Genomic DNA, 12,249 nt, shown 5'->3' on the forward strand with positions numbered 1-12,249 from the left:
TATCCACATCTCATGTTCATCCGTTCCCCATAGTTTTTGTGGTATGTGCAGCTGGTGCTGCATCCAACTCTTACTGTACTTGTCGGGACAATACTCCTCAATTTCCCATTGCTCTGGGTAATACTTAGTCTCTGAAGTCCCTTGGATCCTTGCTGGATTCTCAAAACACAAGTGAGTAACCAACTAGTAATTTCATTCAGATATAAAGCAGATAATGGCATTTTTCTTTTTATTTACTTATTTATTTATTTATTTTTATAGTAGCTTATTATCAAATTGGTTTCCATATAATACCCAGTGCTTCTACCCACAGGTGCCCTCCTCCATGACCATCATCCCCTTCCACCCTCCCCTTTCCCCTTCAGCCCTCGGTTCGTTTTCAGTATTCAGTAGTCTCTCATAATTTGTGTCCCTCTCTCCCCAGATTTAAAAATCCGTTTAACAGACTCATGCTCTTTGATGGCTTAGATGACGGCTCTTCCATCCATTAGAATTATGCCAGTGTTCTGAGTACAGGGCCTGGAGAAAAGGTGCATTTTCACCACTTGTCCATATGGGCCTTAAAGTGAATGCTTCATGCCAGTCATGCAGAACTGGTCGAAGACACTAATCTGTGACACGTAGGGGGCACTGGGAAGCCAGTCAGGCGGTGATTGATTCCATGTATCTTTGCAAGGGCATTCTGCTACTCCTCCTGAAATATATGGCTGATAACCTTCTCAAAGCTTAATCTTCAGTTATGAACATAGTATTATGTGTTACGCTATGATAGGTATTTACTGAATAGCATCATGGATTGCTTTACTCTAGCATCTTCTTCCTCTAATTCTGGGGCCACTGGTGTAATAAGGCACACAGAAGTCTTTTTATGCCTGGCCAATCAGGGCATAATAAAAGTGTTTTTATACCTCCTTTGGATGTGTTATCATGAAAAGAATCCAAGAATTGGGTGAAAATATTGGAGAATATCATTTGAGGGGCCCTGAACCAGCAGAGCGAAGGTGAAGATCTAGAAGACTAGGAGAGTTTGAGGTTGAAGCAGTTATAACAGTATCATGTATTGAATGTAAGGAACATATATGGATAGAAATAGGGGAACAGGTACCTACAAAAGGCAAGAGCAGATGAAGAGACTTAAGGAATGCATCTGATAATAAGTTGACAGTCTATTCTGTGAGCTGAAGTGGATGCAGGAGCAGCTGTTTACTTCCTGTTCTATGAAAGTAAGACCTTGTAGTCAAGAAGCCATGTTAAGTTAGACATTCAGTTTTGTCCCCTTTCAGGCATTTCTGTCATTACTGGTGACTTCAGTTTCTCCTCGTCTTCTAAATCCCGCTTCCTGCAGACATTTTGGGTGATTTTTAATTCAACAAGCTCATTGTTTTTGGTTCTTTTCTTCTTCTGTCAAACCCTGGTTTGATCCATTCAAAAATATTAGTGATGAAAATCAATTTCCTCCCCTAGTGACTTTCAGTCAATTTCAACCCACATCTCAACATCCAAAGCACTCTTGTAATCCTGTATCCATTTTCCCCCTCTTTTTTCCCTCTAGTAACTTCTCTGATCAAATGTTTGCTTTTTTCCCCACTTCTCATCTTTATTCTTTTTCCTCTTGAGTAAATCATTTTTTTCTGCACATCTGTCAAATGCCCTGTCATTTCTCCTTTAGTTCTTTCCTGCCACAGAGCTTAGTCTCACACATCTAAAAACCAAGGTTGAATCAGCTGAGACGGAGGAAGAATCGAAGAAACAAGAGACCACACTTCCATGGACTTGTCTCTTCCATCCTTTGTTTTTGCTGTTCTTTATTATTTTAAACATGAGTATATTAATATCCTCCTGGCTATTGCTCACAGAAGGTAGCATCATCCATTTAATTTAAATTTTTGGTTACTGGCTTTACATTAAAAGTTTATTCCTTTTACTTATTTATTTCAGGGGAAAAAAGCTTTGTGAAGTGCTAAGCAAAAGAAAACTGCAAAACAAACACAAGTAATAGAGAAGAATTTTGTTGTTTCATTGAGTAGAATTTAAAATCACACTAAATTTAGAAGTTTTTTAAAAGATTATTGTATTAAAGCCTTTCTTAGAAAAAAGTAAGCTAAATTAATGTAGGCAATATTAACTGAAGTTAATTTCACTTAGTTTAGGTAAGATTATTGTCACAAGATCTAAGACTGACTAAAAAAAATAATGATGAATGGCTATTTATTGAGCCAAGATGCTAGATATCTAGTAGAGTGAAGCAAGAATCAATGTAAGATAGGTTTTATTTAATATCTTCATTACACTTGAAAATTGTAGGAACAAAATTGACAAAGGATTTTCAAGGACTGATTCATGAAAAAAGATTAAAATCACATAATACTTACAGCTTTGCCAAAAAATGACTCGTGGGTAATGATAAATATTTACAATGACTAAGATTAATTATTGAAGGAGATAAAACTAAATAAAAGTAAGCTAATTTGTTTTCCAATTGCTTTCAGTGTACCAGGACATAATGTTGTCTTCCCCAGCTCCAGAATGTAGAGAACACACACCATTACTTTAACATTGGAGATTATAAAAGCAATAAGCGTTTGTTGAGTTCTTGCTTTGTGCTAGGTGTTGTTCTAAAATGTCTTACATTTATTAACTTTATTGACATTTGGTAACTCAGGATAATCCTCAGATGGGCATTGCCATCTGTAATTATGGGAGACAATAAGGCACAAAATAGTAATATATAGTAGTGGTAATATGACTTTTTAAAGGAGACATACTTTGAACGATGTAGTCAGGGCTTGAAATGTGGAGAGCCTACATTGTGGAGATAATTAACCTCTACTCTATACTGTCTCCGATTAGATTTCAAAATAACTGTAAAGTAGCTGTAAGAAGTATTTGGTATCAGATATGGGAGATTTAATACGTTCAACTCAGATTTAATATTAATGTTTAATATTGTTAACAATTAAGGATTATTATTAATTAATAATTGTTATTTATAATATTTAAACTTAGTATTTTTTATTAAGCACATACTACATCCTAGGAAGTGACAGGAGTTAACAAGAGACCTCAATGGAAAAATGAAATTTCAAGTTGTGTTTTTCCTTCTCTTACATTTTCTTTCTCCTGCAGCCTAATACATTTAATTATTGTCCCTTTACTGAATTCATGATCTTACTAAACTTCCCTCTAGCAAAATTTGGACTCAATTAATTGCCATGCTGTATCTGAAATATTGTCATACCAAGGGAGAAATAACAAATAATAAATAGCATTTTTATTTTAGTAGCCCAAGTCACTTTTCTCAAGGAGTAATTCCTGAACCCAGTATCATCAACTGTGGAGAGAGAGTTTTGAGTCGGCATCTTTCTAAGCCTAGATATGCTTATAACCTTACTAGAAAAAATTATGACTTTCAATAAATAAGTCTTTACTTGGGACGGGTCTGGAATTGCTTGAACAACTCAAGCATAATCCCAGGTGGGATTCTTTCTCAACCACGTTAGTTATTTGATTTGATACACTTATGCACCCAAGTCCTGGGGAGAAGGGAGTTATGAAATTCTTAGAGAATATTATTTTTAATTGAATGTGCCCTCTTAAAAGAGCATTTTAATTGAGATTTAATAACTCCATAAAAGATAAATCTAGCCACCATGTAATAAACAGTAATTAATTAGTTAATATCAATTAAATACTAAAAATATTAATTTACATTTAACGTCTAACTACTGTAATTTGCTATAGCTATCTTATTAAGTGCTAATTAAATTCCTAAATATTCTTACAAATTTAATGCATTAATAACAAGAACGTAAGTACATATTTACTGTATCTGCACTTCTGAGTTCATTACATGGCAACAAGATTTATCTCTTTTATAGTAATTAAATATACTAAGCAAACCTCAGTAACTTTTCCTAACACATACCATAACTGTTTTATTAATTTCAAATTAAATGCTCATTTAAGGTTTTTCATTAACAGCTGCCCCAAACAATTTTCTACAGGCAGAGCAAAGGTTATTATATGTTTAATTAAACTTCAGTTTTAAAACTTTTGGCTGAAGCTTTCTAAGTATGACTTTTGGTTTCTCACTATGAGCGACATTAACTTTTTCATAATATTTATTAACATTTTCTGTAAATTCTACATTTTTCCCCTTGTCCTATCTTTGTACCTTTGTTCCATCTACTACACCTCTGTATTTTTTCCCCACTGTTAAATACAGATCAGCAAGTTTTTCTTTCTTTTTCCATCATTAAGAAACAGCTTTTACTAGTATCCTCTTCAGGTATCTTTTATTTCCATTAATTACCACTCCAGTGTCAGAGAAACAGCCCCACCAGGAAAATGTAACAAAGAAGAAGACAGAAAGAATGAGAGAAGGAAAAGAAAGAAGAAATGTATCCTGTGACATTTGTTAGCCAAAGTGAGTGTGGTTGGAAAGGCCAGACAAAGCAATGAGGCTCTGCCAAGGTTCAAGCCTCAGGATGATTTTTGAAAGACTAAGAGAAAATACAGTCCTTGCATGTATCAAATGATTTAGAATCTTCAGTCCTTCCAGAGATGATGGGGCATGTCATAAAGACAGGAGGCTGCTGAGCAGCAAGGAAAGCACATTAGCTATTAACCTTCCCCCAGCCGATCAACTTTATTTTGCAATCTTCCCTCAGAACCATTAGAATACCCTGAAGAAATAACTTTCCAATTAAAAAGGATCTCAGAGAACAAAGCCATTTTATCTCTGACTCCTGGTGTTCTTTATTCCAATAATTTAAATTGGAATTGATTTTTCAATTTAGCCGTTGACTTGCTATGGACACACAGCTGAAAAGGCCGAATGGAATTGCATGGCTGAAATATTTGTCTTTGCGATGCACTTCTCATAAATTCACAGGAGCCCTCTTTTTTTTTTTTTTTTTTTTTTTTTTGTAATGCATTTTCTTCTGCTGCCTTTGCCTTAGACAACAGCTTTTTAGCACAGCATGGGCAAACTGAGAAAACACATCCACCATGACCTCAGGGGCCTCATCCCCATTCCTCATAGATTTATCTAATTGTTACATCTCCTGGAAAATAAATACATTCAAGCTATCCAAGATGATAGGGATTCTTGGAGCCTGAATATCTGTTTTCTAATTCATGTAAGAGATTTAATTTCTTGACAGAGGAAAATATCTTTTCAGTGTATGTTACCTTAAAAATATGTTGCAATGGAGATTGAACTCTCCTCTAATTGCTTTAATTATTAGTAGCTAAAAATAATGGATTTTCAATTAGCACTTACTAATTTTGAATTAAATACTCCAAATATTAAGTTGTTCTTTATTACTCTTTTATATTTGATAATAAAAGGACTAGAAATATCCAATTATCCAAGTGCTTGATGAGCAGTCAGAACTTTCTTGTCCATTCACACTGCGGGTTGTTTTCTCCCGGTGACCTTAGATGAAATGCCACAGTCTTTGTCAGAGTCTCCTTCCTGTTTCCTCGCCCTGTCACTCCAGCAGGTGTCTCTACTGTCCTTTGTCTTCTGGTCTCAAGCCCTGCTCTGAGATTAGTATTGATGTGAATAGCAGGTATGGAAGGAAATCCTGAGCTCAAAACATTGTTTAATTTTTACTAAACACCATATTGCTTATTACTCACACCCCTTGCACTTTTGCTACGCATTGTCTTTTACACAGCAGTCCAAATGCATGATCTCAGATCTGTCCTTGAATGTTGGCACGACAGTCTCCTTTACAATCGTCGAGAGCACAAAAGAACACAGAACCCCCGGAATGGACATGCCCTGATAACATGATCGTTACAGGTATTTTTCACTCACCATTCTATTCCTTACATCAAAACAGCGCTTGGCACCTACTTGGTACTCAGAAGTCTGCTCAGTGTGTGCATTATACTGTGGCTCCTACCTGACTTCTCTTCCCTACAACCAGATATGAATTACAGGAGGGAGAGAAAATATTTATAGTAAATAGATTAAATGTACTTTCGTATTGGCTGTTGTAACAGAGTTAGTCACCACTATTAAAAACATATTTTCCATAGCAGTATTCTAAGGTTTAGTATTGCTAAACCTACTAATACTCTACTGGGTATTACATGGTTTACAACACTTTTAGATGTACCATGATTAAAATAATAACACTTCATGGCAGCATTATTCGTCACGGGCCGAAGAGGAACCTGAGTTTCTCACCAACCAACATCAGAATGCAGAAGAGAAGGTTTTACAGTGTTTATTAAAAAAAAAGATGTGTCCTGTTATGTGCTTGGCACTGGTGTATGTATACCAATACATAAACAAAACAGAAACCCCTATTCTTGTGGAGCTTACAGTCTAATGAGAGTAAACACATAACGGTCAAACATAATTTAGAAAGTGATACAGTAGGTTACATCATGTAGAGATTAAAGATGACGTAGCAGGTTAAAATATAAATCGAGCAGAGTAAGGTTGTTGCAGAGTGTGGTAGGGGAGAGACTGAAATTTAAAGGCTAGTCAGAAAGGACTCTGAAAAGATATTTGGGGCAGATGAGGAAGGGAGTCATCTAGATAGCGTGAGAGAAGAGCCTTCCAGGAGGAAGGAGCAGATTGCCCAGGGCTCTAACCGAGGACCGGGTTTGGTACACGTGGCAGGAAGAAGCCAGTGAACAGGAACGGAGTGAGTGAGCCTAAGCGGAGTTGAGGCCAGAGTTGAATTGGCACCAGACCCGAATTCCCGTGGAGAGCCACCGCAGAAGCTCTGGCTGATATCCATGGGAGAAACGGAAAGCCACTGTCAGCTGCTTCCATCGGCTTTGCTGGGAATAAATACAGTATTCTCTGCAGTAACACCTGACTAAGCCACTGCCTTGCTTTTTTAGGGGACTGGGGAGTAGAAAAGACTGGGGGGCCTTTCTCGAAGTAAGACTTGCATTTTCATTCGGATTGTTTTTCAGAAACAACACTTCTTTTTCTGTTTCCTCTTACCTCTGAGTGTCTACTTTTCCCAACTATGCTAGTCATCCCCAAGTGTGAGTCTCTTTACACACTTGCCTTACTAAAAAGTAGACGACATAAGGACAGCAATTGCTTCTTTTCATTTCTCTATTTCCAGGGTGTGGCTTTCTATTTCCAGGTTAAAGACTCCACAAACATTTAATGAGATACTGAGCTTAACTGAGAATTGACAGAAAAAGAAGAAAGGCAAATTGTGTAATTAAAGCACCATTGCTTATTTTGACAATAACTCAGGATCTTCCTGCTAGATTTTTGTTCTTAAAGTAATTTGGTAAGAAAATGTTTCTGGAAACTTCCTAATGTAGACAGACAATGATTATATTCCATCAACTGCTCAGTATTCTCTCCCTAATTTCTAAAATTTCAGGAAATTTGTCTGATGTCTATATGCCTTCAAATTCATTCACACACATAGAGGATCTCTACTTGCCTGATTCTGAGAGATTTCTCCATTCAGTCAATGATAAGGAAGGACTATGACATTTTTCTCATTCTTCTGACAATTCTGTGAAAGCTCCAATCTTTAGAATATCTCCTCACTACAGATGACAGACAAGAAAAGCAGGGAGAAAAATCTTTTGCCTTCTGCATGTTAATATCTGCAATAGCATAAATGCACATGTCTGTGCACATACATGCACACTTTGGAATAATTGTCTCTGATTTGCTTGGGCTGAAACACATTTCCCTGTCCAGTGTTCAGTAATGTGGACCATCAGTGAATGGAGGCTCCTTGCTCTACATGATAAGAGCATGGCATAGCATGTCACTATAACGACTTTCACAGTGTCACAGGTTATAGCCTCTTATTGTATCTCTTGAGGCGCATCTAATCACACAAAATAGTTTTTAAAGAGTCATTTACAAATAGAGTTTTATAAACTTAAAAGAGTATCAGTTCAGAGGACCACACTAGCATCTTGCATTGAGAATTATATACCTATTTTTTAGTGTGTTAACCTGACCACAAGAAGTTCAACTAGAAGTTATATAAAAAGATGGGCTTAGTTAGATGTTAACTCTGTACTATGGAGGAGTAACCTAGACCATTTTGGTTAACCGAAGAGTCACCTAATTCTCTGATGAGCTCTGGATCATTCATAGTTCAAGCTCTGTTGCTTTTTTTTTTTTTTTGAGAGAGAGAGAGGAAGAGAGAGAAAAGAGAGAGGAAGAGGGACAGAGAGAGAGGGAGAGAGAATCTTAAGCAGGCTCCATGCCCAGCACAGAGCTCTACACAGGGCTTTCTCTCAGGTATGTGTAATCGTGACCTGAGCAGAGAATCAAGATTTCACTCAGGTACCTCTCTGTCACTCTTCATCTGTGTGTTTGATTGTATTCCTCACATGGAGATGTCCTGATGCTACAAATTCCACACTCTCCTGACTTTTCTGGGGACATATCTCCTGTAGTATTCTCAACTCTATCCTGAGTCATTGCACATTTTTCCTCTTTATTGGATAATTCCCAAGGAGAATTAAGCCACAAACTAAAATCTTTGACCCTATCCCTACCCCCAGCTACTATCCTATTTCTCTGTTCTTCTTTATAGCAAAATTCCTCAAAAACTTTCTTATAATTCCCCAAATTAATCTTCTTTGTCCTATTTTCTTTTTAAACCTGTTTCAAGCAACTTTTTGTTCCAACGGCTCAACTGAAAATACTCTTGTCATGGTAACCAGTGGTGGTGCTAAACCCAGTGGTCAAATTTATATTACTGACCATCAATCAAACTGTGTTTGAGAGTTGATTCCTTATCATTAATGCATTTTTAAAATTTAAGTATTAGTTAACATACAGTTCAATATTGGTCCCAGAAGTAGCATTCAGTGGTTCATCACTTACATACAACACCCAGAACTCATCACAATAAGTACCCTCCTTAATACCCATCACTCAACTAGCCCATCTCCCACCCACCTCCCTCCATCAACCTTCAGTTTGTTCTTTATCACTAAGAGTCTCCTGTGGATTGTTTCCCTCTCTTCTCTCATTTCCCCCCATTGCCATATGTTCATGTTTTGTTTCTTAAATTCCACGTATGAGTGAAATCGTATTTGTCTTTCTCTGTTGACTTATTTTGGTTAGTATAATACGCTTTAGTTCCATCCAACAGCATTGCAAATGGTAAGATTTCATTCTTTTTGATAAATATACAAACCATACATTCTTTATCCATTCATCGGTCAATGGACATTTACACTCTTTCAGGACTTTGGCTGTTGTTGATAACATTAATACAGTTCTCACCCCTATGGCTTTCCAGATATAACACACTCCTCATTCATTCTTTATAAACCACTCTTCCTTGACCTTGAACATATATCATGACACAGAGCTTTCCTGTCCTTTATTTAGATGTATTTCCCCACAGTTTTAAGTATTCTCTATACACTGATGTTCCCAACCTACACTGCTTGTCTGAACTCTAGAATTATGCATTTAATTTCATATATGCTATTGGTATGCATTTTGCTAGAAGATATCTCCATATTAACACAACCAAAATATAACACCTGATCTATCTTTCCAGATTAGGGGTAAGAGGTCCTGTCCACAAATCCCCACATCTAAAGAAATGGTAACTGCATTCTTACAGTTGCCTTCACCAATGAATTTAGTCATCCTTGGGTTTTCCTTTTCACCCCATATTTAATCAGGAAATCATGTTGTCTCAACCTTTAAAATATATGCAAAATCCTACTGTTTATCACCACCTTGACTGAATACTGCTCCTCTGACGCAAGTTATCAACATCTCTTGACTTGACTACTACAGTGATATTCTAACTGGTGTCACTGTTCATCACCTGCCCTCGATTACCTATTTTCTATAGAGCTTCCAGAACAGAACTTTTAATTTTTTATGTTTTTTATTTATTTTTGAGAAAGAGAGAGAGAGAGATGGTGTGAGCAGGGGAGGGTCAGAGAAAGTGGGAGACATAGAATCCAAAGCAGGCTCCAGGCTCTGAGCTTTCAGCACAGAGCCAGATGCGGGGCTCAAACCCACAAACCAGGAGATCATGACCTGAACCAAAGTCGGACACTCAACTGAGCCACCCAGGTGCTCCCAGAACAAAACTTTTAATATGTAAGGCAGACCAGGTTGCTCCTTTGCTCAAAAATACCAAGAACTTTTCATCTTATTTAGAGTGAAAATCAAATTGTTACAATGCTTTCAGATTGCCTTGATTATATTGTGCATAGCCCACATTAAGATGGTGAGAAATACTGGGGAAATAATAAGAGGAAAACCCAAGCTGACACAATGTGCATTTGACTATTCTCCGTGTTCTGTTATAGCTACCCCAATCTTGTCATTCTTTAAGCAGGTTTGACATGTAGCTACTTCAGTGCATTTAGACTGGCTGTTCCCTCTGTCTTGAATGCATTTTCCTTGCCTGCCTTAATTCATTGCTTCATTTTGTGAAGGACTTTTTTCAAGTGTCTCTTCCCAATTAATACCTTCTCTGACTACCTAATTCAAAGTGCACCCCTTTCTCCAAATCTCTCTACCCATTTCCTTGCTTTCTATTTTCTTTGTAAGCTTATATATTATAAAGCTGACACATTATATATTTTGCTTATTTATTTCATAGTTATTTGTCTTGCTTCACTAAGTATAAAGTATATGAGGACAGAGATTGGTACTTTTTATCTTTGGGGGGAATATTTGTTGAAAGAACAAATGATTGAATATCAATCTCTAGTTTAAGAGTCTTATTACTACTTGCATATTATTCATACTTCTGGCTAAAATATCTATTTAAAATTTACTTCCAATAATAAGTCTTTGCTTTTTAATTTCTTTAAAGATTTGTTTCTTCTCATGTGCTAAATAAATTCCTGCTAAAATTGACATGTTAATCTAAACATTATTTCCTTCTCTAATATTTTACTTATATATTTGTATTCTGTACCAGCAATGTATTTTGATATGGAGAATCAATTTATATTTAATGTTGATATAATTAATATAACTTTCTAATCTTGCAGAAAACTACATTTTGTTATCTCAGGTTATCTGTGATAAACATTACTCACCAAATTCATGTGGAAAATATTATTTTCTTCTATCAGTTACAACTAACTTAATTTTGCAATAGGGCTTTATGTTTTGTTGGCTTGTTTTGAAGGCTCTTCTCTAAAACTATTCATTAATTGTCAGGGGTTGTGATTTAAAGCATTGAATGAGTATTGGGCTTCAAAATAACAACATTATCTAAAATTTTCAGGTGAGGTAGCTTTGGGTTTCATCTTAGCTCAGGTCTTGATCTCAGGGTCCTGAGTTTAAACCCCATGTTGGGCTCCACACTCACCATGTAACCCTACTTAAAACAACAGCAACAACAACAACAACAACAACAACAACAAAACAGTGATGAAAAAATGACAGTATTATTAATCTCAAAATAAAATTACAGACAAAAACATTGTCCTATATTTTCTAACTTCTTGAGTTTTTAGACGTTAACGATAAAGCTGTTGCTTTAAATTCAGAAATACTTCAACTGAAGAAAAATGCCCAAGTATTGAATGTCAGCATATTGGGCATGTTCATTGAAAATGGAACTGATATATTGTTTAAATATAATATTATTTTATGTTTTTTTAGACATACTGTTATAAACAAAGTTTGATAGTTGATTATGGATAAAAAGTAAAATGAAAATACCAGTCTTGAAAATGTAGATGTAAATGGCTAGTGGACAGAAGTTGGGAAATGAAGAAGAAAGAAAAGATTATAGGAAAGGTAAGATTATAATCATCCTGAAGATATTTAACTTGAGTGAGATAAGAGATTTTATTTTCAAAGAATGAAAATATTTTTTAAATCTTAAAAAGTCAACATTTCTGAAAAATAAAAAATAATAATAATTCTATTTAGTCATAGTACTATGATTAATAGTACTAAGTTTCTAATAGTCATTAGAATTTAGAATAAGATGGTTGGGATAGTTTAAGTGATCTAAATATTTCCTGTTTAAACCATGAATATGATGTAAAGTTGATAAATCAATGGATAGATAGATAAGAATATTGTATAATACTATGGAAAGTAAGAAAAACAATAAAACTAGGAGTCATTAAAAATGGACTTAAGGACAGAAATGGCAGAATGGAACAAAATAATTTTCTTTTCTTTTTCATCATTAGCTCTTTTGAATATTTTTGTTTTCTATGTGCATACTATCTTAAAAATAAAGAAACAAAGTTGTAGAAAGCATATTATTACCTATATTACAC

Source organism: Suricata suricatta, chromosome 4, assembly GCF_006229205.1.
Source record: "Suricata suricatta isolate VVHF042 chromosome 4, meerkat_22Aug2017_6uvM2_HiC, whole genome shotgun sequence".
Classification (NCBI taxonomy): domain Eukaryota; kingdom Metazoa; phylum Chordata; class Mammalia; order Carnivora; family Herpestidae; genus Suricata; species Suricata suricatta.